This window comes from Marmota monax, unplaced genomic scaffold (genome assembly GCF_021218885.2).
Source record: "Marmota monax isolate L192 unplaced genomic scaffold, Marmota_monax_Labrador192_F-V1.1 WCK01_AAM20220418_F8-fsc00091, whole genome shotgun sequence".
NCBI lineage: Eukaryota > Metazoa > Chordata > Mammalia > Rodentia > Sciuridae > Marmota > Marmota monax.
This window is the reverse complement of record NW_026692434.1, coordinates 3,535,183-3,562,940: the sequence shown is the minus strand read 5'-3', so window position 1 is coordinate 3,562,940 and position 27,758 is coordinate 3,535,183. Positions and strand designations below refer to the sequence as shown.

General features: G+C 34.6%; 1 pseudogene; it reads right to left on the bottom strand.

Moving 5' to 3' along the window:
• Nucleotides 1-12,412: 12,412 nt before the first annotated feature.
• On the bottom strand, nt 12,413-13,584 carry LOC124091807 (dnaJ homolog subfamily A member 1-like; annotated as a pseudogene).
• Between the last annotated feature and the right edge of the window lie 14,174 nt (nt 13,585-27,758).

Here is a 27,758-nt window from a genome sequence, read left to right as displayed (position 1 = left end):
AATTGCATTAAAAGCATGTAAGATTTAGAAGATATCAGGCTTACCATAAATTAAGGATAGGTATTACGTGTAGTCTGTGGGGATAAAGCTGAATAAATTTAAGTGTGCAAGAGACGATTAATTCAAGCTCAGTCACTTGGAAATTTCTTTGATTACAACTCTATCAGAAGGTAGGCAAAAATGGTCCATTTTTTACTTATTAGATTTTATGCAACTTTTAATCATTTCTCCCTTCTAATTTATTTCTTATCTCAGTTTACTTTCTTTTGCTTTTGTCTTTGAGCAAAAACTCCTTTGAAGACTTATCTCTTCACTTATGTCCTTAATTTCAGTTTTTCATTTCTTTTCATGAAAAAAGATCCATCTGTACCCTCCTCTCTTCTTTGCATTGCCAGTGTCTTTCTGTACTGGCTCCTTCTCACCTGTCTACAGGCAAGCTCACAAGAATTCATTATTATTTCATGCATTAATCATCTCCTCTTCCTTTCTTTCCTTCTCTGGTCAGAGATCTCTAGTGTTGCCTACTCTTTTGCCTCCTCTTCCTCATTCCCCAGTCTATCTTTGTATTAATCAAATGATGAAATATATTATGCTATGATAGTGAATAAATACTGAGCTTAGTGGCTTAGAAGAACATAAATATATATCCTCCATGTTTTTACAATCTGAGAAAGCTGGCCTGGCAGCTTTCTACTCCTCTCCCCTTTCGGTGTCAACCCAGGGGCCCAGGCCATAACACTGCCATGCTCAACCCTGCCATGTTGGAATCAAACCCTTGGTTTTCAGCCAGATAGCCATGGGAGAGAGTGTACAAAGAAAAGACATACTTAACTGCTCAGTCCAGCAAGAACACCTCCCTTCCCCTCATATTTCCTTGATGAGAACTAGTTTTGTTACCTCACCCTGATGGATGCTTGAGAGCTGGGAAATGTAAAGAAGCTCAGGGATATTTGATGAGCATTACCAGTCCTGGCCTCCATCTTGGAAACTATCCCACAACTTCAATATCATTTTTCTCTCCCCACCTCTTTGATGGAAAGAAAGAACAAACTATGACCTTGGCGCACTCTATGTCCTTCAGGCTGCAGCTGGCCAGAACTTTGGAAGGTAAGGATATGAGTACTAGATTGAATATAAGATCTGAAATGTAAAACTGGCCTGGTTTCTCATCAAAGTGATAGAACTGAGATGTTGCTAAGGGACAGGAAAGGGATATTTATCAAAAAAAAATTTGAAAGTGGTGATTGGGAAAAATACAAAATCATTTCATTTTTGCAGTTTATTGGGTTCAATATTGTCCAAAATGGAAGCTTTGTTTAGAGAATAATATCATTAGATAAAAATTAAAGTGTGCAACATATTTGTAAAATTTAATCTACATGAAACAAAAACTAATAAAGTTATTCTTTTGTCTTTGAGTAAGCTTAAAATGTCTTTACTTCTGTTTAGATAACATAAAAGGAAACTTAATCACATTTTAAATTAAATTTGAAGATAGAACTTCCAAAAATAATTGAGGTTTGGAGAATGCCTTTCTGCTAATACTGTGAAACTCATAATTAGATTAATATGTTAATCCCTCTGGAGTATTGCAGTGAGGGTGATTCAGCCGTGATAAAAAGTACATCACAGCTAAACAAAGCAAATGCCCTTTAATGTATTCTCGATGACCTGAGTAGAGTTTTCAAATTCTTAGAAATTCTCATCTGCACTTTGAACTTCAAGGGACTTGAGCATGAATTATGATTCAAAGATAGAGTTTGATTAATATTGTATGCCTAAAGATAATTAAAAAGAACTCTTCCTTTATAGGAGAAATACTTTAGGTATGTAGAAAATGCCTCAGATAATGTTCAGAGGGCTGGAATGTGCCTGAGATTTCATCTTTCTTGGGTCAACCCCTGCTCTCGGGAATCTGCTGTGTTTGTAAAAGTCTTCTGGAGATTTCAACATCCACAGTTTAACCATTCTTCCTACCACAATTAAACCTGTACAGTATTAGTTATACTGAACATTTTTTATTCTGTATTCTTTTTTTAGCTGATACACAGAAACATAAAAATTGCATTTATTAATGGGGTACCATATAATACTTTGATATATGTATACACTGCTTAAATCAGGCTAAACATTATCTATCTCCTCAAACATTTATCATTTTCTTATGGTGAAAACTTTCAAATATGCTAACTTTTTGAAATTTATAGTGCATGATTGTTCTTCATAGTCACCTTGCCATGCAATAATACACAAGAACTTCTTGGTCCTATCTCACTATAACTTAGTATACATTGATCAAACTTTCTGCATCCCTTTGCTGCCTCACTTTCCCCAGCCTCAGGTAATCACCATTCTATTATCAACTTCTATGAGATCAACATTTTTTAGATTCCACATGAGTGATATCATGTAGTACTTATCTTTCTATACTTGTCTTTCTTACTTGGCTTACTTCATTTAATATAATGATTTCTAGTTCTATTCATATTGCCATCAAAGACAGGATTGTGCTCCTTTTTATGGTTAGATGTATTCCATGTGTGTATGTTCAACATATTCTTTATCCATTCATTCATTTTTGTACACAAAAGTTGCTTCCTTTTCTTGGTTATTGTGAATAGTGCTTCAATGAACATGAGAGTTTAGATGTCTCTGACATACTAATTTAATTTCCTTTGGATATATACCCAGTAGGGAACTGCTCCATCATAAGATAATTAAATTTTTAATTTTTTCAAAGAACCTCCATATAGTTTCCCATAATGGCTGTTTTGATTTACATTCCCACCAACAGTGTGCAAGGGTTTCATTTTCTCCACATCCTCAACACTTATTATCTTCAGTCTTTTTGGTGACAGCTATTCCTACTGTCGTAAAGAGATATTTCATTGAAGTTCTGACAATTAGTGATGCTGAACATTTTAAAAAATGTACCTGTTTACTATTTGTATGTCCTTTGGAAAATGTTTATTTATATCTGTTGCTCATTTTAAAATCTGGTTATTTGGGGGTTTTTTTGTTGTTGAGTTTCTAAAGTTCCTTATATATTCTGGACATTGGTTCCTTATCAGATGTCTAGTTTGCAAATATTTGGTGCTGTTCTCAGCTTGTCTCTTTACTCTGATTGTTTCTTTGTTGTGCAGAAGATTTTTAGTTTGACATAATCCCATTTGTCAATTTTTGCTTTTTTTTTCTGCTTTTAGAGCCTTATCCAAAAAAATCCTTGTCTATTCCAATGTCCTGAAGCATTTCCCCTACGTTTTCTTCTAGCAATTTCATAATTCCATGTCTTATATTTAAATATTCCATTTTGAGGGTTTTTTCCTTAAGAATGAAACAGGGATGTAGCTTCATTCTTCTGTATATGAAGATTCAATTTTCCCAGCACCATTTGTTATAAAGACTGCCCTTTTTCCAATGCATGTCCTTGCACCTTTGTTGAAAATCAGTTAGCACAAAAAATGGTGCTGTGAATGGATAATTATGAATGTAATGCACTCCACTATTGTCATTTTATAAGAAATAAAAAATAAAGTGAAAAAAATAAGAATAAAAAATTTCTAAAATTAAAAAAAAAGAAAATCAGCTATAGAAATGTGGGTTTACTTCTAGGCTCTTTATTCTGTTCATTGACTCATGTCTAAATTTATGCCAATCCCATGCTGTTTAGATTTCTACAGCTTTGTAGTATGTTTTGAAGTCAGGTAGTGTAATGCTTCTCACTTTGTTCTTTTTGCCCAAGATAGCTCTGGCTATTTGGGTCTTTTGTGGTTCCATATGAATATTAGAATTTTTTTTCCAGTTCTCTGAAGCATGTCATTGGTTTTGATAGGGATTGCCTTGAATCTATAGATTGCTTATGAAAATACTCATAATTTTTACAGCATTGATTCTTCCAATCCACAAATATAGGATGTCTTTCCACTTTTTTTTGTGTGTTCTCTTCAATTTCTATTATCAATGTTTTACAATTTCCATTGTAGAGATCTTTTGCTTCTTTGATTAAATTTATTCCTATGTAATTTAGTTTTTGTAGCTGTTGTAAATGGGATTGCTTTTTTGACTTTTCTATTTCTGATAATTCAGTATTAGTATATGTCAATGCTACTGATTTTTGTATGTAAATTTTTTTATCCGGCAACCTTACTGAATTTCTTGGTTAGTCATGATTGTTCTTTTGGTGAAGATTTTGAGGTTGTCTATACATAAGATCATGTCATCTGCAAGCAGTGAGAATTTTTTAATTTTAATTTTTAAATTTTTTTAGTTGCAGATGGACACAGTACCTTTATTTTATTTGTTTTTATTTTTATGTGGTGCCACGGATCGAACCCAGTGCCTCACACATGCTAGGCAAGTGCTCTACAACTGAGCCACAATCTCAGCTCAAGCAGTGGCAATTTGATTTCTCTAATTTGGATGTGCTTCACTTCTTTCTCTTGCCTGTTTTCTCTGGCTAGAAATTCCAGAAATATGTTGAGTAAAAGTAGTGAATATGGGCATTCTCTCTTTTCCAGATTTTAGAGTTTTCAGGATAATGTGAAATGTTGGTTTATTACAGGTGGTGGCCTTTATTATGTTGAAGTTTGTTTCTTCTTTACCTCATTTATTTAGTGTTTTTAATCATGAAAAGATGTTGAATTCTATCACATGCCTTTTCTGTGTCTATTGAGATAACCGTATGGTTTTTGTCCTTCATTCTGTTGATGTGATGTGACACAATATTGATTTCTGTATATTGAACCATCCTTTCATCCCTGGAATGAATCCCATTTGATCACAGTGAACACTGGATTGATTTGGCTGAAGATTTTTGCATCTGCATTCATCAAGCATATTGGTGTAGAATTTTCTTTTTTGTATTATGTCCTTATTTGGGTTTGACATCAAGGTCTTACTGGCCTTGTAAAATGTGTTTGGGAGAATTCCTTCCTCTTCTTTTTAAAAAACCTCTTAAAATAATAGGTATTAATTCTTCTTTAAATGTTTGTAGAATTCAGCAGTGAAGCTATATGGTTCTACACTTTTCTGTAACAGGAGGCTTTTCCTTACTGATTCAATCTTGTTATTTGATAACATTATGTTCATGTTTCCTTTTTTCATCATGATCCAGTCTTTATAAAATGTATAAGTTTAAGAAATTGTCCATTTCTTCTATGTTACCAAATTTGTTGGCATAGAGTTGGTCATAATAATTTCTAATGATCCTTTGCTTTTCTCTGGTGTCAGTTATAAAGTCTCCTTTTTAAAAATTTCTGATTATATTTATTTGACTATTCTCTCTTCTTTTCTTAAATTTTTAATTTGTTCTTTTTAGTTATACATGACAGTAGAATGTATTTTTGTGGTTGTACATGATGTGGAGTTACACTGGTCATGTGTTCATATATACAGAAAGTTATGTCTGATTCATTCTACTGTCTTTCCTATTCTCTCTTTTGTTTTCTTAATTAGTATGCTAAGGCTTTCCTATTTTGTTTATCTTTTCAATAAACCATCTCTTCATTGATCTTTTGTGCTTTTTAAAAAAAGTCTGTTCCATTTATTTCTGCTCTAAAATTTATTTCTTTCCTTTTAACAATTTTGAATTTTTTTGTTTCTTGTTTTTCTATTTCCTTGAGATGCAGCAATAGGTTGCTTATTTGACATCTTTCTATGTTTTTGATGTGGGCATTGATTCTATAAACTTCCCTTTTCATAATGCTTTTGCTATATCCCACAGGGTTTGGTATTTTCAATTGTTTCAAGAAATTATTAAATTTCCTCTTGGTTTATTTTTTAATCCATTGTTTATTCAAAGTAGGTTGTTTAATTTCCATGTATTTGTATAGTGTCCAAGGTTTTTTCTTGTCATTCATTTCTTAGTTTGATTGCATCATAATTAGAAATACTGAGTATGATTTAAAATTTTAAATTTGTTGAGGCTCATTATGTAGCTTATAATATGATGCATGAATGTTGAATCTCTGTCTGGCTGATCTGTCCATTGAGGAATGTAGGATGTTAAAGTCCCTAACTATTTTTTTACTGAAACTATAGCTTCTTTTCAGTTCATTAATATTTGCTCTAAATATCTGGGTTCTCTGATATCAGGTGAATATATTTAGAGTTGATATTTCCTCTTGTTGCATTGACCCCTTTATCATTGTACAATGACGTTTCTTGTCTCTTTTTTACTGCTTTTGATTTAAAATTTAATTTATCTGATATAAATATGATAGGAATATGGCTATTTCTACTTTTGTTTGGATTCCATTTGTGCAGAATGTCTTATCCCATCTCTTCACTTTCAGTTTATGTGTGTTCTTGGAGATGATGTAACATTCTTATAAACAATCTGTGAGTAGATCTTGTTTTCTAATCTATTCAGTCACTCTGTCTTTTTTTTTTTTTTAACATGTACTGGGGATTTAAACTAGGGGCTCTCTGCCACTGAGCTATATCCTGGTCCATTTTATTTTTTTAATTTTGAGACAGGCTTTTTTACTGAACTTGTGATCCTCCTGCCTCAGACTCCCAAGTAGATGGGCTTATGGGCATACATTACTGCACCTGACTACTCTATGTCTTTTATTTGGAGAATTTAATCCTTTTACATTGAAGGCAATTATTTTCAGGTAAGGTTTTACTACAGCCATTATGTAGCTTGTTCTCTATACTAAGGCTTTTCCTATAATGTATTGTTTTGTACGTAATGTACTCACTCACTCTTCCTTCCTTCCTTCCTTCCTTCCTTCCTTCCTTCCTTCCTTCTTTCCTTTCCTTTCCTTTTGTCTTCTTTCTCCCTGTCCTATAGTTTTCCTTTGTGGTTAAATGATCTATTCTAGTGGTGCATTTCAATTCATTGATCATTATTTTTGGTTTGTCTATTATAGATTTTTGCTTTGTGGTTATCACAAGGCTTACAAAAGACATCTTTTTATTAGAACAAGTTATTTTGAAATGATGGCAACTTACCACGATTATAAAGAACAGAAACAAACCAACAAGGAAAAGGACAAGGAAAAAAAAAGTCCTATAATTGTGCTCCATTCCTTCCTACATTTTGAATTTTTGAAGACACATTTTACATCTTTCTATATTGCCTATCTCTTAATATATTATTGTAGATATTATTATTTAAAAAATAGTCTTTATACTAAAGACTAATTGTTTTATGCACCATACTTAACCATATTAGTACATTCTGAATTGGTCTTTATAATTACTCTTATCAATGTGTTGTATAACTGTCCCCATTTTCTTCTCACTCATTAACATCCTTTATTTTAGTTTGAAGAAAGCAATTAGCATTTCTTGTGGGACAGGTCTGATAAAAAGACAGTCTCTCAGTTTTTGTTTTTTTGGGGAATGTCTTTATCTCTTTTAGAGCGTAGCTTTACTGGATACAGTATTCTCCATTTATAGTTTTTTTTTTTCCCCTTCAGTACTGTGAGAAGTCTTGTGCTACTCTCCTCAGAGTCTGCTGTCAGGGGAACTGGGATAGATCTCTGTGTCGTGTGTATGTGTGTATGTGTACATGCACACTCGTACACATGTATGTTTTTTCTCTTACAGATTGAGAATCTTCTTTTTCACCTTTGTGAGCTTAATTATAAAATGTCTTGAGATAGACTTGGTTGAGTTGAAAATGGCTGATAACCTTTGAACTTCATATAGCTGGTATTTGTATCCTTCTTTAAGCTGGGAAACTTTTCTTATTTCTTAGAATACAAGCTTTCTACCCCTGTGGCATTCTCATTTCCTTCTTGAATCCCCCAAACATGAATATTTGTTCTTCTAATACTGTCCTGAAGTTCATTTAATTCTACTTTATTCCTCTTTATTCTTTTTCTTTTTTCTTCTCCAACTGTCCATTTCAAATAGCCTGTCTGAGCTCATAATTCTTTCTTCTATTTGATCTTTCCTGTACGCTGTCTATTGCATTTTTAATTTTTCTGAATATATCTTTCAGCTCAAGGATTTTTGTTTGATTTTTTAAAAGATTGCTTCTATCTCTTTGTTATTTTGTTAGAGTATTAAAATTTTTTCAAGCCAATTGAGTTTCTTTAAAACTTAAATCTAAAATGCTTTAAATTCTCTAAAAGTTTTTGAACACTGATGGCTATCTGGTATGTTTCTGGCACCTTATTAGGTGAAATCACAATTTCCTTAAAGCACTTGATGTGTGTTGACATGTGACATCATTTGTGCATTGACATATGAGGTGTTCACTTCATTTTTTCTAAACCAACTTTGTTTTGTGCCTGCCTTTCCAGAGATTCTAGAAATAGTGCTTATTTTCTCTGAGCCTGTAGTTGCTTCCACTTTTTAGCATGTAAATGGTGCCTGGGTCCATTTTGATGGGAGTCCTCTGCTTGGACTTTTGTCACTTTTCAATACTAGAAGGAAATCCAAGCCCAGGTTTATCCCTAGTATACTATTGGTGTGTTGTTTAGAAAGAACCTAGAAAGAGTAGCCCCACAAGCCTCTTCTACAGTTATCAGCCTGTGGTCAGTACTGAGGGATTTTGCCCAGCACTGGCAGAGTTACTATGAATGGATCAGCCCCAGGCTACTCTCATGCCTATAGCCACAAATGCTGCCAAGTTGTGACACTATGGGCCTCTGGCCTGCCAAGACCCACACAACACTGCAGTAGGACCAGTTCTATGGGCTGCTCGTTGTTGAGGTAAACTCATGGCTTAAGATCATTGCACCCAGCAAGAGATGATGCTAAATAGAATAGAAGTCTGATAGACTGAGGCTGCCTGTCTTCCTCTGGCACTGGAGCTATTCCAGAGCATCTGTCCACAGAAAGGCCTGGAGAGAGGGCTGTTAGAAGAATTTGTCCAGCATTAGTTTTACCAGTCCAGCACTAAGTTCCAGGAAAAAGTCTTATACTATCATATTCTGTCCTCAAGAAACAGGATCTTGCACTATGTTATGCTGCCTGAGGTTGGGGTAGTGTTGATGAAGGCAATCCCTTGGTCACCTAGACTAATGCTGATCTGGGTTATGCCTGAGTCTCATAGATAATAGGACCAGCACAGTCTCAAGGGTACATTGAGGCTTATGCTGCAGCTGTTGGTGACGTAGGACACAATACAAATACCACTGGGGGTCAAGTCTCTGCCTTGTGCTGGGGAAGTTGTAGAATCTCATTTGTGAACACTGGCCTGGTGATAGCTTTGCTGTCTGATGGGTTGTGGTGGAGACAATCTCTTTGCTATCAAGGCTGATACTAAGCTGGGGTGCATCTGATTGTCATTGGGTTGTGGTGGAGACAGTCTCTTTGCTATCAAGGCTGATACTAAGCTGGGGTGCATCTGATTGTCATAGCTAAAGCATCCTGCAAAGATTTTGGAGGAGGGCAGGTGTGTCTTTGGCCCATTACAGGCTGGAAATATACAGGCTAAAAAAATCAAGTTTGTCTGGCCAGCATACAGATCTATACCTGATGCCAGGTGTATTAGAGGCTCCATCTGTGAGTCCTGGCCTGTAAAAGAGCCTTCAGTTTCTATTGTGTGCTTGGTTTCACTATGGTGGGCCTGACACAGGCTCCAAGACAAAACTTTGTGCTAGTTTTCTTGACCTGCTCCTCATCAGGTGGAATCAGGTTGTAAGCCACCTGGCCTAAAGCAGTTCTCATGACTAGTTTTGCAGGTATTGCCCTGGTGGTAGAGATTATGGGGCTTGGGCCAGAACTGGATTTTGCTATGGTAGACTTGATACAGAGTTTTAAGTCTAAGAGCTGAATTAATTCTCTCTCCCTCCCTCAAGCAGGCAGTGTTTCTATCTATGCTGGGTTATGCGGCATGAGACAGGGAAGTCTTTATTTCCTGGTTTCTTAAATATGTCTTATCATTTTGTTTTACTAAAAGCAGGCTCTATGGGCTCTTCATGGATTTCCTTAGCTCTTGAGAAGGTAGTTTGGTATGTGAATAGCTATTCAACTACGTCTATTTGCAGGGAGATGATTTCTGAAGAATCTTACTTAGCTACTATGTGGTCCACCCTCCTGTTCTGTATTTCTTAAAGTCAAGCCTATTACATGCTCATAATTATTCTTACTCACTTGTATAAATAATTTATACTTGAATTATTTAACATCTATTTTCCCTCTGTCAGACATATTTTATTTGTTATGTAATAGCAAATTATTGGGATCTAAAATTAATGTGGGGATTGGTAAGATTTTTAAATATAGTTTTAAAATTATAAGAGTGATACAGGGACATCTATAGCACCATCTAATTTTATAGAGCTTAAGGAACTCTGAAAGTTTTTTTGGTTAATGGCAGACCTGGGACTCAACTGAATTTTAGCATAGTACTTTTGTGTCTTATGTTGACATTTGTCCCATCGTATATACCTCTTTATGTACATAGAAGGGATAGAGTGGTTGATTTAAAGTCTAAGCAAGTTTGTAATATCAATAACTAAAAGATATGTTGGACAAATTGCATTGATGACAAAATGATATCCAAATTACATTTATATTTGTACGGGGCTTTGATTAATACTGTCTTACTAAATGAAAGGTCCAAGAAAGCATTAATTAACATTTTAAATTGTATCATTCTTTAAGTGAATTGCTGAGCTTTATATGCATCTAAGTGCCTTCAGAAAAGCAGTCTTTTTATACTTCCTTGAATTTCTAATATTTTATTAAGGATATTTTAACTGCAATACTTGTTAATTCTATAAATTAAAATTGTGCAAGTGATTAGGAAGACCTCTTACAAAGGGGGAGCAAGTGCTAATGAAACTGTTTATTAATGTCTTTCATTGATTGTTCATTCAACCTGTAATTGATCCAGTTGTGAAGTGTAAGAGTAACTGAATTTTAACTCCAAATTAATTGTGGACCTTTCAAATTTATTTAGTTTTATTTTCAATTATAATATATTTCATTCTCTGAAAATTAAATAAACTAACAATTACAGAGCAAAAAACTAAAATTCTTCCTTAATAATTATACTATTTATTCTGACTGCCATAACAAAATACCCTAAGTTCTATGGCTTAAACAACAGAAATGTATATTTTGCACAGTTCTGGATGATAGAAGTTAGATATTGGGGGGCAGAAATGGATAGGTTTGGTGAAGGCTCTCTTTCTCCCTTGCAGATCAAATGCTCCCTTCTTGCTATATTCTTTCATGGTGGGGAGAGAGAGCAAGCAAGATCTCTGGTATTTTCTTTTCTTATAAGAACATGAATCCCATGATGAAGTCTTCACCATCATAAACTCACCTAAACCAACTTATCTTCTAATGGCCTATCTCCAAGTATCACCACGTTGTGGTGTTTATAAGCTACCCAGTTTATGCTATTTTTGTGAATAAGGAAGTATGATTCAGAAGGGCAGAATCCAAGAGCCCAGAGGATGGAGCCAAGAAATCTAATGGAGTTTTTCTGTCTGAAGAATTTTAAAATTGCTTAAGGTCAGTGACTCCTTTTATTTTTTGAACCAGAATGTCTGAAAGTGTTATCCTATGCCTATCAAACCATCATATGCTTAGAGCAGATAACTTGTTATTTTAGTTTCACACATCTAAAGATGGAGACAAAATATACTCTAAGAAGGATTGTACTCAAAGTTTTATCTATACCTTATTTAGATTAATAAGGTGATTAGATTTGGGACTTCAGAGATAATGAAATTTAGATGCAATTTTGAACTTAACATTGTAAGGAGATGAAACCTTTGGGGATTATTATGGTTTGGGTCTTAAATGTCCCCATTTAAGCTCATGTGTTGAAGGATTGTTCCCCAATGTGCAATGTTCAGATATGGGGCCTTTGAGAGGTAATTGGATCATGAGGCCTCTGATCTCATGAATGGATTAATACATTTGTGGATTCAAAGCTTACTGGGTTATGGAGAGGTGGTGGAAACTTTAGAAGGTGGAGCCTAGTTGGAAGAAGTAGATCATTGGGGGTGTACACTTGAAAGGGTATATTTTGTCTTTAATTCTTCTTGTTCTCTTTCTTTTTTCGCTTTTTGGGCATCATGAGGTGAATAGCTTTTCTCTAACATTATGGACTGCCACACTATAAACCCCAAAGCAAACAGAAGTGACCATTGATAGAAACTTCTGAAATTATGAGCCAAAAAGAAATATTTCCTCCTTTTAAGTTGTTCATCCCAGTATTTTTGTCACAGAAACAAAATGCTGAGTAACACAAAGACCTTGGGAAGACATAAATGTATTTTGTACAGACAGACCACAATTTAACAATGGTTCGATTTATTATTTTTTGAGCTTTTATATTTGTGTTTGTTCTTCATTTAAGGTTTAAAACACTACTGTAATAGAATATTAAAACAAAAACAATAGCAAGTTGTGAGATATTATGATTATAGTCCTTCATTCATTCATTACTGCATATAAAATGCTTGCAGCAAGTGTTATTCACTGACCTGCATTAAGAGGTTTGATGCTGAACACTGCCTCTAGGATGACATTCATCAACCTCATATGCTTCTCCATTATAATGGCACTGTCTGTCTTTATTTGGATCAAAGTCCACTAGTTATACCTGATCCATTTCTTCAATCTCTTCTACTTCCTTCCTCTCAGGTAGAATTTTTTTTTATCAAAGAAAGTTTATCAGGAGAGAGAAAGCATTTTTTTCAGGAAAGTTTATCTCAAACCTGATAATTAGGTGACCCTTTTCATGTGGTCTATGACAAATTAGCCTACCTTCATTTGGCACATATTTTATATCTCCCTGCTTGACAATCTGACCTGGATGAGGGGTGATAACTGTGGTTTGGTTATCAAGAGTGAATATGGACCTTTGAAAGCAACATAATGCTTCAACCAGCTGTATGTCCATATACATGTTTTTACATTTCATGGAATAAAAACAGCATGGTCCTTCAGATCTAAGACAATGATAATATCTCCTGGCTCCAGTCCTTGCTCTTGGTCCTTTCACCATGGAATGTTATCTTCTGTCTATTTTTCATGCCTTTATCAACATGAAATTCTAGAATTTTCTTGTCTCTATTATCTTCCTTCCTTTGCACCTTTTCACCTCTCTTTAGGACTGATCCCTTTCCCATGGCCCTGGTGCTCCATGAACACAGACTGAATTTGCTGAACCATTCCAGGTTCTATCTGATGAATTCTTACTTGCATTCCAGCTATTAGGACAGCACTCTACTGATCTTTTCTTACCATGTCAACCTTCACATTCATCACAAATCACATTCTTTTCCAGTTTTATTGTTGCACCATTATATAAATCTTCAAAGGTTACTAAGAGCTGATATACAACATGTTTACCTCTCTTTCTTCTCTGCATCCTTCCTCCTCCTCCAAAAAACAGCAAAGATGTCCATGGGGGGCCCAAGCCACCACCTGCCCCACCTCTTAATTGCATGTTCTCCTCCTTTGTCATATAATTCCCTTTTCTTGACAGCAGAGAAACTCCATAAGCTTGAGAAAGCTGTTTAAACTTTTCTCTTTCATTTGGATTCTTACCAGGGTGGTACTTCAAAGCCTGTTTTCTATAAGCTTTTTTTCAGTTTTTGCTGAGTGGTGTTGGGTTTGACCCTCCCAAACATAAGAGTAACTGGTTTCTTTCACCATTTTCAATAGCTGGTGAGTGGGTTAGGGCTGGTGTGGGGAAATAGGAAAGAGTGCATAACTGTGTGTAGCTGAGGTAGCCAATGCTCCTGCACTTCTCATGGAGTTTCTGGAAAGTTCCACCTCAACTTTACAATTTTTTTTGACTTTACAATAATGCAAAAAGAGATACACATTCAACAGAACCTGTACTTTGAATTTTGATTTTTTTTCCTGGGCTACAGATATGCAGTATAATACTCTCATGTGATACTAGCAGGAGCCATGGCTCCTGGTTAGCCATGCTACACACAAGGGTAAATAACTGACACTTTATTTCACAGTGCATTGTGTTGCTGAGCTATATAATATTTGGTGTGTTAGGTATATTAAATGAATTTTTAAATCATGACATTTTCAACTTGCAATAGGTTTATTGGGATCTAATTCCATCAATTTCTAAAAAATATTTAGAAAATTATTGTTGAAATATAAGACAAAAGTTTACTTAAGTTTACTTGATTAGAACACAGAGCCATATAAAAACCATTATTATTTATCAGAATAATAGTATGGTGATCATATAGAAAATTTTCTTTTCTTTATTTTGTTTTATTTATTTTTTTGGTCTTGGAGATTGAAAACAGGGTTGCTTAACCACTGAACTACATCCCAGCCCTTTTTATTTTTATTTTGAGATAAGGTCCCACTAAGTTTCTTAGAGCCTTGCAAAGTTGGTGGGGTTGGCCTCAAACTTGTGATCCTCCTATCTCAACCTCCGGAGTTGCTGATATTATAGGCATGTGCCTTTGTGTCTGACTAGAAATTTTCTTGCAGTAGAATTATACACAAGTCACCTTCTCTAAACTGGAAGCTTGATAGCAGTAACAGATATCAACATGTAAATCATATTAAGATAGGCTATGATACTTAAATAAGAGCGTTCTGAATTCTGAAAGATTGTGCAGGAATATATTTAAGGACAAGTCATTTCCATCTGTGTAATTTAAATTGTATCGCCAATATGTATTTTAAACTGCTTGTACTAGAAAATTAATCAAAGAATCTTGTGGGTGTTGGCCCACAAGTACAGAAATCTGATGAGACACCATATTTATTTTAGCCCTTAAATCAAGGTTATGAGGCTCTTTTAAGTATGATACTGAGTTTAATGTGTTAATATTCCTCCCGACCCCGACCCACCACCTGCATTTTTATAAAGCAAACTTGCTTTATAAATGGGATCCTTTCTAAATTTCTTCCACAGGGGGAAATAAAAGTAGTTTAGAATTTAAAACAAGCCAATATTTAGAGGTTCACACAACATATTTAACCAGGAAGCCAAATCTTAAATTTAAAAACTTTAATCCAATTATCAAGATATTGGCCTTAGACCACAGTCAAGTTTCTTTTCTCTTCATTTTGTTTGTGGTGGTGAAATGAAGCTTGTGGTAGATAGCTTTCTGGTTGATTTCTTAGCATGTTTTCCCTTGTAAGTCTGTGTATATGTGTGTCCTAGAATGGGCTTAGGACTTGCACAAACTGGGGCAATTTTATTTGGAACTCAAGGAGCTGGGAGACCCCAGTTACCATCAAGATTATATATGTTAACATTAAAAAGTGTTCGAATGTTACTATCAAAACTTTTATCATCAGATACTGGCATTAGTTGAAAGTTCAGCTCAATGGAAACATTATACCTTGCAAAAGGAATAGCACAGATTTAATCTTTGCACTCTTGACAAGTTTCAGACGCTATAATCCAATTTGTGAGGGCTTTTGAAAATCATACCCAGTTCATCTTCCTCCTGTCTCTAAATCTAATTCCAACTCTCATATCATTTCTTTTCTTCTCCTCCTCCTTCCTTTTTCTCTTTCTCCTTTTTTACTCCTTCTCCTTCTTCTGAATGCCCTACTCTTAACTCTCTCTGTACTTGAAAATAAAACACAGCCAGATTTATCGTCTCTGCTATAGGTGGTCTGTTAATTACAGTTCACTGTTCCTTAAAGGGAAGCTGCTGGTTGGATAGCCATGGGGGAACATAGTTATATTTCACCATGTCTTTGATATCTCATTGGAAATTTAATACAAAATATTCCAGGAAGTTTGTACTTTGGACACTGGTTTGTTTTCTCTTCGGGATCTGTGAGCAGACATCTGGGAGCAAGGGGCTTACTCCTTGTTTGCTTTTAGCAACTGTACAGTGAAAGCAGTTTTAAATATAAAGGAGGTTCTGAGTTTTAAATTTTTCACTGAAAGAAAAGCTTTTTGCTTTTTGCTCTGACCTACTTAGACTTTACCAAGAGACATTGCTGGAAAAACAAGAACTTTCCTTGTCTCCTGTTGAGATGCCAGAAAAATGATGAGAAGAGCACACCAGGTCCATTTATAAAGTCAAACCCTTTTAAGCCACAACCAACATCATTCAATCCACTTTTCAGACTTTAGGAATTTTTGTAAATTTACAGAAACTTTTTTTCTACATGTAAAACATTTCTCCAAACTCTTAGATTCTAGATTTTTATCATTTAGTTTGCTTTCTCTTTCCCCATTTATGTATAAATGTTTATATATTAAATATGTATATGGGACTTAACTAGTTTATTTGAATATCATATTAAGAAATCTTTTGAAATGTCTAAAATAAAATTCTGGCTACAAATATCTTGTTTTTGGAGTTGGATATGCCATTGATATACTCTGAATATCTTGAAATAATTGGAAATTAGATTTCCTTCAGTGATATATTTGTTCTACCTAACTTTTCTGTGCTATCAGATATTAAAAATAAGGAATGACTAATGCCATATTAAGATAAGGTAAATACATATTTGGAAAGGTTTTTGTTTTTTGCAACTGAGGGAAAAATTGGCGGACTATGTTTGGGTGAATACTGTGTATTTTATGAATTCTGATGAAATCTGTTTAAAGTCTTGAATTTTGCTGATGAAAAAATTTGATTTGACTCAATATTATTGGTTCACCTGGTATAAACTGTGACAATCCCACCTTGTTTTCCCCCAAATTTCCTGTAAGTTACACAAATTTCTCATGTTAAAATATTGCTTTATAATAATTTTTTAAAAATATTTTTTAGTTTTCATACTTGGAAACAATGTTTTTATTTTATTTATTTATTTTTATGTGATGCTGAGGATTGAACCCAACACCTCCCACATGCTAGGTGAGTGTTCTACCACTGAGCTACAACCCCAACCCCCTCACCACCCACCTCCCCCGCTCTAATAAAAATTTAATAACATTTAACATGCATGGAATGCTTTCATGTGATGGACATGTGCTAAGCAACTTAACATTATTTCATTTAATATTAGTACCTCATGTAATAGCTTTAGTAGATAAAGTTAGTTCTGTGAGGTTAGGCGATTTGACCTCATGGCTAGAAGATTGTGCAAATAGAATATGACAATAACAATTGCTATAACATTAACACTTTTTAAATTAACACTTTTTGAAGGTTTGGCACTTCAGTCACTAGCCACATTCAAGTGTTCAATAGCCATTTGTGGCCAGTAACTACCAGACTGAACAATAGATTACAGGGCATTCCAATCACCACAAAAAGTTCTTTTCTTTCTCTTTCTCCTCCAGCTCCCCTCTCAACCACAGAAAGTTCTATTGAATAACACTGCTCCAAAGATTTTATACTAATATTTCCCAATGAAATTTTAGTGAAATATGTTAATTCCATGAAGAAATTTGGGAAACACACTTTATTGGCAACACATAGCCTAATCATTGTTTGGGTTAGATTTGTTTTGCTGATGGCTCTCTCATTAATTTTATTTTTATTTATTTAAATTCTGAGGGAGGGAAATTTTTTATCTTATCCCTAAATTCTGAGGAATTTCCTTGTTTTGGATCTGTGACTCCTTTTGCATGGGTTACATAATTCCTAATAATTTACATTTGGTTATGTTAAGTGGTTAAAATATTTTCAAGGAGACAAGAAGTAGAAGAGAATTAAAAATTCAATCTAAAAATTGGAATTCTTCCAATAAATAAATTTACAGGTTTCTCTGCTAAGGAGAATAATGCTGCTTAAATGAACCATTTTCCCTCATTGCAGTCTCACTATTGTCTAGCGATTGAAAAATAACCTTGTCTTTTTGAAATGGTATATGTCGATCTATTTTAATGTTGTTTCAAGAACAAGATAAACAAGAAAGAATATTCTTCCTTTGAATCTCTCTCTCTCTCTCTCTCTCTCTCTCTCTATATATATATATATATATATATATATATATATATGTTGGAATCATCATTCTTAATTTCTTAACTTTAAAATATTAAATAAAAGAAAAAAATGCAGCTTATTGCCCAAATGCTGACATTCTGGGTACCTGTTGGATTTATTCCAATTTATGAAGGTGCTCTGAATGATAAATTCAGAATTGATTGGATGTATTTCAGATGGAGACTTGTTTCTATGGTAACATATTGGGCTTACAGACTAAAAGACTATTCTAAACAGCATAAACTAAAATTGCATATGCACAGGATGAGTCTTCTACTTCCCTGTAAAACTCATTTAAGAAAACAAAAAAGCCAGAACAATCCAAACTCAATCCCAGTTGTCTATAATGATTACCCATACAGGTTGTTCTACCCAGCCCTGGAAATTATCAGTTTCAGAGCCAGTATGTGCTCTCTGTAAGGAGGGGGATTCTTATCAGGTCAGTGCTGGAGTCCCAGGTAAGAAAGTTGCTACTGGTAAGTTACCTGTGACAGCACCTTTCCAGAGGGTGTGAACTACAAGCATAAGTCAGGGGTAAATCAACGATACGAGGATGGAAAGGGGTAGTTCAGGAACCACAGCAAAAAAAATAAAAAATAAAAAAAATAAAAAGACTGAAGAGAAGAATTAGACTTGATATGGAGAAGACACTGGCAGCAAAGGAAAAAAAAAAAGAATGGGGCAATTCGGGACCATGATGGTGAATGTGGGGTTTCTGAGGAAGATAGTGCTGTATTGTCCTAAGCCTCGTTTGGAGAAAAGAATCATGAACTATATATCTTACTGTGGAATTTCACTGACAAGTCAATACTGGGAAACAATTTTCCATAGGTCTTACATTTTCACACATCTTATGAGAAGGGGTATTGACTGTCTTTGTTCATATTATCTTTTCAAGCATGTCTTATAGTGAAGCTTTAGAAGATAGTGTCTTTGTATGCAACAAAGTCAAATTTGCTTATTCTATAGTACAATAAATATATCTCCCTCCACAGCAAAGTCTGAAAGGTTTACACCCATTATAAAACATTTGGTTTTCCTAAACTCTTCTGCAAATGATACCTATGAAGGTATCATTTAACCTTCCTCATATCCCTCTGTGGGAATTGAGCTCAGACTATAGGTAATTATACTCTGGTTTACTATGAATAAAAACAAAAACAAAAAAACTTTCCTTTTGTCTCTAACCCAGGAATCTATGTCTCCTGCCAGCATCCTATGAAGCAATGGTTGCCTGTCATGTTAGATTGCAGTTAGGGTAAAATCTCAGATCCCTTTACAGTTCTCAATTGTCAGTATGGTTTGAAAATGTCCTCATCTGTCTCACCTCAAGCGATGAAATACTTTAAAAAATAATATAACCTACAGCATCAACAAAACCTGGGCTTCCATTTTTCCAAGCTCACCTGATTGTAGGGGAAATAAGGTAGGTAGAGCCCTTGACCCTTTGACTAGCATCTCTGGCTGTCCTATTTTCCTAGTATTTCTAGTTTAAGAGGTATAAGCTATAAATAGTAATATATATATATATATATATATATATATATATATATATGTTGATTTTTACTGGATTTTTATACTTAATAATAGTGCCTATTTTTAATCTTCTCTATTTTGTTGATTTGTTTAATTGGCATAATTTTTATCGTCTGTGGACTATATTCTTTCATATGGATACTGATAACTATTTTGAACTGGGTTTGATTTTTTCCACTCTTGCTTAGATCTGGCTGCTGTGGCTTGATTGGGTGTGACAAGCTCATCTTAGGAGAATCTTATGACAGACAAGTATTCAACATGCGGAGAAGATACTTATGTGGGGAACAAGAAAGATTAGAATTTTAACTATAAAGTCAAGACTCTTTAAATATATAGCAGCAAAGAAACATTCCAAAATTACTTTCTGTTTTGTTCCTTTGTGGAGGAACAAAATAGATCTGACTCAGTTTGCTACTAGCAGATTCAAGGTGTTTTAGGATATTTCAGCCTGATTTTAACTTATTTTCCATTGGTGAGATTTTCATAACATCAATCCATGATTCTTTCAATTTATTTCTATTCTAGTTCCCTATTCCATGCCATTATAGCTTCTATGTTTCTAAAATAAATGATGCTTATAAAAGTTTCTACAAAATGGAAACTATAAAAAGCCCCTTCTTCACTCAGTTTGAGAGTTATTTCTGTTCTCTTCACTCTCAAGTTCCTTTGTAACAATGTGACCTTTAAAAAAAAACCACACAAATTAGTAGTTTTAATTTGAAATTTATTCACACTACAGAAAAATGGGAATTCTAATGGTGTGGGCAATTAACTTGTCCATTTGTGCCCAATCTTGTCTTGCTAATGTATGATGATTAGTGTAAACAAATAAATAGCCTAGGTAAATAGGAAATGGGACTTATAATTTATAATTGCACCAGTGTACTGGCTTATTCTTTGTATTTAAAGGCACAAATTTAGCTTTTAATCTATTGAACTGAATTTATTCAAAAGCAGTATTTTTAAAATATTGTTTTAGTTGTAGATGGACATAATATCCTTTTTTATTTATTTTTATGTGGTGCTGAGTATAGAACTCAGTGCCTCACATGTGTGAGGCAAGCACTCCACCAATGAGCTACAGCTCCAGACCCCAAAGCCATATTTTATTATTCATTTTAGAGTTTTTTTCTGTTTATAAGGCTTAACTATTCTAAATATCCATCTGTTATTTATGAGTTCTAAGAATAATGAAGCTTACATGCTATTTTTTTCCATCAGAAGATGAAATAGAACATAGCCAAAGAAGGATCACATCTGCATATTTATTGAACAAATTAAAAATAAAGAACACTCACTAAAATTTTCAGGAGCTTATCAGTATTGCAATTGCAAAATTAATTAAGCTTTTCTTCCAGGTTATTCTTTTCATTTTTTTCTTCTTATAGTGTAGATGATATATGGATTTTAAAAAATCTGACAACACTCTCAGATTGTGCTAAATCCATAAAGCATTTAATTTAAAGTAAAATAAACTACCCCCTGCCAATTGTTTCATATTCTTAAACAGCTGGTTGAAGAGTTCCTAGTCTCAACTGTTCATGCCTACAAACAGGAGTTTAAGATGCTCTGAGGGTCCATTTAATTTACACATAAACTTCACAGAAAGTCATTATTGCTACCAGGAAAAACTGTACATCTTTTAGAGAATATCTAATCTAGAAGGACTAAATTACATCCATTATGATCTATCACAAGCAGCTGTAAACACAGCCAATGTCCATTTCTGACAGTATTAACACTTCAGTGGTTTCTCATTTCCACACTGACATCAAGACCACATAGGTTTTCTTCATTAAAAGACTTACAGAAAGATGGGAAATGTGCTATGCCCAGATCTCCTTTGGGGAAAAGATATTATAGATAGGAAACCAAAGATATCTTAAAGATATTTAAAAATTTTTTCCTTGATTTCAGCCATGTTGGGTAAAACTACAGCATTAGAAACTTTGGATATAATTAAGAACCTGATAATTTTAGAGCTGGTTGTTGATTCAGTCACTTGTAAATCTGTAGTCTGACCACACCTAAGAGTATTAAATTTAAAAAAAAGAACTTAAACTGAAGAGGGGGTGAAGTAAGAGCACACATTAAAAAAATTAAAGGTCTGTATGCAGCATTCACCTCTCTACTCTTCTGCTGAGAGATACACATGCAGATACTGATATTAGCTGTCACATATTGTCGAGACTAACTCACATTAATACTGATGGATGCCAGTTCCCTTTCTCCATGAGTAGAGACTAGAAGGAAATCTTCTTGGGTTTGTACTTTTCTAAGGATCCAATGAAAGGCAGCATTTCATAGAACTGGCATGTAGTAAGACATTGGGAGCATACAAGAATGTCAAGTAAAAAGCAGCAAGCATGAATTTCTTTAGTAACATTTTAAAAATTATGTTGGTCTAAAAATATCTGCTGATTTAACTGAGATTTAAATATGTGCTGAGAAATAATCTTCCTAGGTATGACTTAAATTATAAATCAATTTGTGGCACTTTTCAGATAGTTCCTAAATAGCAGTTTTAGCTTGCAGGATAAATCAAAATACAAAAATTTAAGGAACAAATCATTTATATTGGATATTGTTACTTGCTGGGAAGAGAAAGAATTAGGAACAAAATATTTCATACATATGAAAATTCTTTTTTCCTAAGGTGGTATTATTTGAATATTTGACAGGATGTTATAAAGATTCTTATGAATTTGACCTTGGGCAATTTGTAATCCATCAGTTAGCAGCTGGTTATCTTATTTCTACCCTACATTTGACTGGATTCATATAGACTCTGGAATTTTGTTATATTATAACTTCTATGTTTTATTTTTGCTTTTTCTTCAGTTTATAATAGAATCTCCTCTATGTAGATTTCCTTAACATTTATTATGGTTGTTGGACTTCAGAATGCAAGATGTAGAGAATGAAATAGACTGTATGCACTTTTTGGAGTTAGACAAAACTAGACCAGTCTCTATTAGAGACTCAGTTTCTTTATATGATAATATTGGGACAACAGTAGTGACCTTACACAATGTAATTTCAGATAGCACATTGAAAACACAGTGGGAACTCTTACATGGTGGCTTGTGAATATTAATCTGGTCTTCTTTATCATCCATGATTTATCAATATCAGGGAAGAACAATTGGTATGAAGATTGCACATAATAATCCAAAGTCTACACCAGACTGGATGCTGATTCTGGTTGTGTTTAGAGTAACCAACCATCTCTATTTGCCTGGGATAGGGATGGGGAGATAATTCCCAGGATATAAACTTTCAATAACAAAACTGGGAACATAACAGGAAATTTTGGATGAGTTGGTCACTCTATATATTATTGAAGATTAAATGTAATTTTTTTTTCCAAAAACCTGTCTGTGACCTTAAACCAGGGTTTTACAAGACAAAGCTGAGCCACTCAAACTGTGTCATAAGAATTGTGTTTTACTGCCTTCTGTGCATAGCAGGAAAAAAAGTCCTGGCTCCTAAAATTCTAAAAAGGGTCTTAATTTAGTTGACTAACCTGAAAAATGAGACCAACCTGGAATGAAAGGTAGCTGCAAATAAGACCAGGCAATCACGTAGAGATCATTGCTGTAGTTAGCCAATAATTAAGATTCTGGAATGTGATTTATCATAGTTTGTGACTTCTACATTGGGGTGTGATTTTTTTTGACCAATTAATAGTTTCCACTATTACTTGGTGAAAACTTTTATTGTTTTAAATTTGAGCATTCTTTACTTTGACCTCCAGAACATTGATCTATGTGTACTTAGAAATCAGGAATTAAAATAAGGAATGGCCTTTCATATCCTAAAGCTCCCCATGTATCTGAGTGGGTCAAAGGCCAGCATTATATAATCTCTTTGAATAGATGATTTTTTTTTTAAAAGTACTAAGTCCTATCCTAATTACCTTCAGTGGTAATATGCTTGTTTTGCTTTTTTGGCCTGGAGTCTTATTAGCATACAATTTCCTCTCGCAAACTACTTTCCTAGCTCATTAGCAAGTTTAGTGATGCCATGTATAGCTGGTGTAAGGATAACTAGGTCAGGTTGTTTGGTTTGTCCCTTGAGCAGCTTTGAGTGTGCTGTTTTAGTTTAATGTTTGTGTGCATGTTTGTAGAAAAGAGATTATTTGGTGATAGCTTTGACTTTATTTTAACCCCAGATTAAAATCCTTATCTTAATTAAAAAGAAAACTAGATGTAGAAGAATCCAAAGAGGGTGATGATATATGTAATACATCAACTCTAAAGTTTTCAGGTTCATATATTGTCTTTATACCTGTGGTACTCAACCAGGCTACATTTAGGATCACTGGGGTCAGGGTGAAGGATGGGGCATCTTATAAGAAATACTGATGCATAGGTGTCCATCCCAGACCAATTAAACTTGCATCTCTGTGGGCGGATCCAAGCATTTGAATTTTTAAAAAGATACCATGTGATCCTAATATGCTTCTTCTAACAGCTATTATGTCTCCAATGGATTAAAAAATTCAGAGGACAAATAGTTCCAGAATATCAGGCAATGTATAGAAGCTTCAATATAATTGGAGTAGAACATGCATTCTATTTTAAATTTCTCTTTCCATTCCCCTGGGAGCCCTCTACTCTCACTTCTAGGGAGCAGTGTGAAGAATGTGCATAGTTGTAACATCTTCTGTTTTGGAGGGAGTGCTAAATGTAGGTCCAACAAGGGACCTCATGTGGAGACAGACAAGATACTTTAGTCCTCCCTCCTAGTGGATCCTCCCAGGCAAAGTCCTACTGGACCTTCATAGCAACTTAGGAAAAGTACTTCTTAGATACAGACACTAGAAACTTACCCTTCCTTTCTTGAATTTTTAATGTCTGGTATTAAGGAAAGTAAAGTGAATAGTTCTCATAGTAATAAGGAAGTGGGCTGGGAATGTAGCTCAATGGTAGAAAAGCCCTGGGTTCCATCCCCAGTATCGTTTAAAAAAGAAAAGTAGGAATAAAGGGAAACATGTCTTTCAGGGATGCATTCATTAAGAGGGAATGAGGGGAAAGAGATTTGGAAAAACATGACAAACAATAATATAAAATGTCATTTTTGCTTTCTCCTTACCCAAAAAATAATAACCCAAAACCAATCAACTAACTTCAGTAATCAGTAGATTGAAGGAAATTAAATTATTTTAAAATTAAGTGTAAAAGACTACAATTCACAGCTCACCTTACCTTTATGAGAATGATGAGGAAACAAAATGTAGTAACCTCAAATGACTACTTGGATATCTAATGGTGTGACTCCCCAATTCAGGAAAATTAGAGCCAATGACAGAAGCAACCATGTGGCTAACCCCAGAAGAGTTTCCCTGTTTTCTAAGGTCCAAGAGTAGTGGTGGTAGAAAATGGGATGATGGAAGAGGGGTGGAGGGAAGGAAAAATAAAAGACAATTATAAAAGTCCTGAAGGACAGTAGTATAGAGAAGTTTGTGTACTGAAAGCTGTACTTGGGGCAACATGAAAAAGGGTTTGGATTTTGTCAGATTTAATCTTTCCCCTTTAAAACACACACACATACACACACAAACAAAACAGGTGCTAGACGATGGGATTCCTATTCCCAATGAGGTACCTCTTATTGGAAAGTTTTTGTTCTTGTTTTTTACTTAGAAGAAATAAGTTAAAGACATGAAGTGTTCTCATATTTCCCCCTTTTCATTCTCTTTCTTTCTTTCTTTTGCTGTGCTGGGTATCAGACCCATGGCCCAGCACATGCCAGTAGGTATTCTACAACTGAGCTAAATATATATCCCTAGTCCATGATCTCTTAATTTCCATATTGTTTTATTTTTCTGACTGCAAAAGTGATAATTTCTACTGTAGAGAAGAGTCATAGAATATTATAGAAAGGAAAATTATAATCAACCTTATCCCTGAGCTTCTCCTATTTTGGTTCCAATAGTGTCCTTCCCTGTTTTCCATTTCTCTCTCTGCACTGGATCCTTTTGCTTAGATCACAAATGTCAGCTTCCCCATGTCTCAGTTTCATCATCATTACAGTGGGAATACTCTCATCTATCACTATAGCTAATATGTAATAAACGAGTCAATCAAGGTAAAGTTCTTAGAATAATACCCAGCATGTAGAAAATGCCATGAAGTATTATTTTATTTTTTAATCTTCTAAACACAAATGAATGAACAACAACAACAAACCATTTTCTATACCCTGTCCTCCTCTAGTCACCTCCATGCTTTTCTTATCATTTAGATCTCTGGCCTCTGTTGATATGGTTCCTTTCTCTTCCCATTGTGCTCAGGTTTCCGTCTTTCAGAAGTTTCTAACTTACCATTATCCTTTTAGTGGGGTATGTTCCCTCTCAGCTCAATCTCCATGGTCACTAATTCTTCCCAGCATCCACCTGCCTTACAGGGCTGCTTAGTCCAGTGCCAGATCCAGTTCTTTTCACCTCATTTGAAAACAAAAATTCAGTCTAAATTCTGACCCTTCCCTTTAAGCTTTATCTTTTTTTTTGGGGGGGGGTACTGGGGATTGAACCCAGGGGTTCTTAGTCAGTGAGCCACATCCTCAGCCTGTTTTTATATTTTATTTAGAGATAGCGTCTCACTGAGTTGCTCAGTGCCTCACCATTGCTAAGGGTGGCTTTAAACTTGCAATCCTCCTGCCTCAGCCTCCCCAACCACTGGGTTTACAAGTGTGAGCCACCACACCTGGCTCAAGCTTTTATCTTTGAGTATTTAGGCCAAAGCCTTTCTGGATATTTATCTACCCAGACCTGGCTAATTTCCGGGATGTACTTTCTTTGCAAAGCTTATCTTCCTATTGCCATTGTTGTTGGGTGAATGTACTTCCTACCAGACAGGTGACAATGACCTATTGTATTTATCTTTGTATCTCAAGAACCAGCATCATGGAGGTTTGTCAAATTGAGTTGGAGTCCTGAGGATATTGGTTAGGGTGTTTGCCACTCATTGTTCTGTGTTTTAATAATTAAGGTGTATGACTTCATTTCTCTATTATATTTGAAGGTTCTTGAGAATTGGAAATTTTACTTTTTCACTTTTGATTCATATGCATCATTGAAAACTTTCCTGCATATGTTAGGTGCTTCTTAAAGATTTTTTTTAAATTTATTTTTTAGTTGTAGTTATACATAATACCTTTATTTAATTTATTTATTTTTATGTGGTGCTGAGGATTGAACCCAGGGTCTTGCACATGTGAGGCGAGCGTTCTACCTCTGAGCCAAAACCCCAGCCCTCTTAACGATTTTTGAAATAACAATTATCTCTGCAGAGTGCTTTTTGCCTATAAAGCTCTCCCAAATGTATTGACTCATTGAACATCACAATGAGCCTCTCTGGAAAGTTCCATTTTGAAGAACAGAAAATAGGCTCAGTGGTGTTACAAGACCAATGAATGTACACATATTGGTGGAACAAGGGCTCAAGTTCAGGTTCTCCGATTTTAGATGCCCTTGCTTTCTCTATTATTATCTTCCATCTCTGAAACCAAATGTAACATCATTTCACGTTAATAATTTTTCCTGTGAGTGATCAGAATGGAGAACATCTGACTGGAGGTTCCAAGGGAATTTTGTAGAAGAGGTGGGGTTTGCTTGAGAAAGGCTTGGAAGTTTAGGGTCTGCAGTTTGATAGGCAGAGAGAAAATGAATAATTTTTTGGAAAACATAGTACATGGAGAGAAAATTCTTGTATTAAAATTAGTTTCACTATTTCTGATTTGAGAAAACAGCAGTACTTGGGTTTGGCAGAAAATGTTTATTTTTAAAGGAAACATATGAATTCCTACTATATGAATTATAGTTGAATTTGCAGCCAGTGTAACTCTTGAAATAGAGTAATAGAAATGACCATGGTGGGCTCCATAGGCAACACAGCAAAACCCTAAGGCTTTTAAAAATATTTCAATTTCTTAAAAACAAACAAACAAACAAAAAAACCCCTCTTATATGGTTATTTATAATCCAACAAGGGTCAATTGACTTTTGTTTTTCCTTCTTCTTTTTAAATAACTACTTACAATGACACACACCAAGGGTCTATCATTTAGTCTCTGGATATAATATGAAAGTTATTTATTTCTCACCTTCTGTGTTTAGAGTGTGTATTTATGGACAATTTTATTATGGTGTAAATCCGTAACCAAATGCTATTTCCCAATGTTGTACCAAGAGATGGATCTCTCTTGGTTACTTCTGTGATTCTTATAATAACATTTTACATGTTCAACAGTGTCCTGTTAGATAACAAAGCTGAAAAGAACATCTACAGTGATAAAAACCTTGTGGGCTGCAATTTTTCTACATCTGCTTCTGAAACCAACCCTATGCAGCAGGTTATGGTTGGGAGGCCAATAATTCTAGGACATTTATTCTTT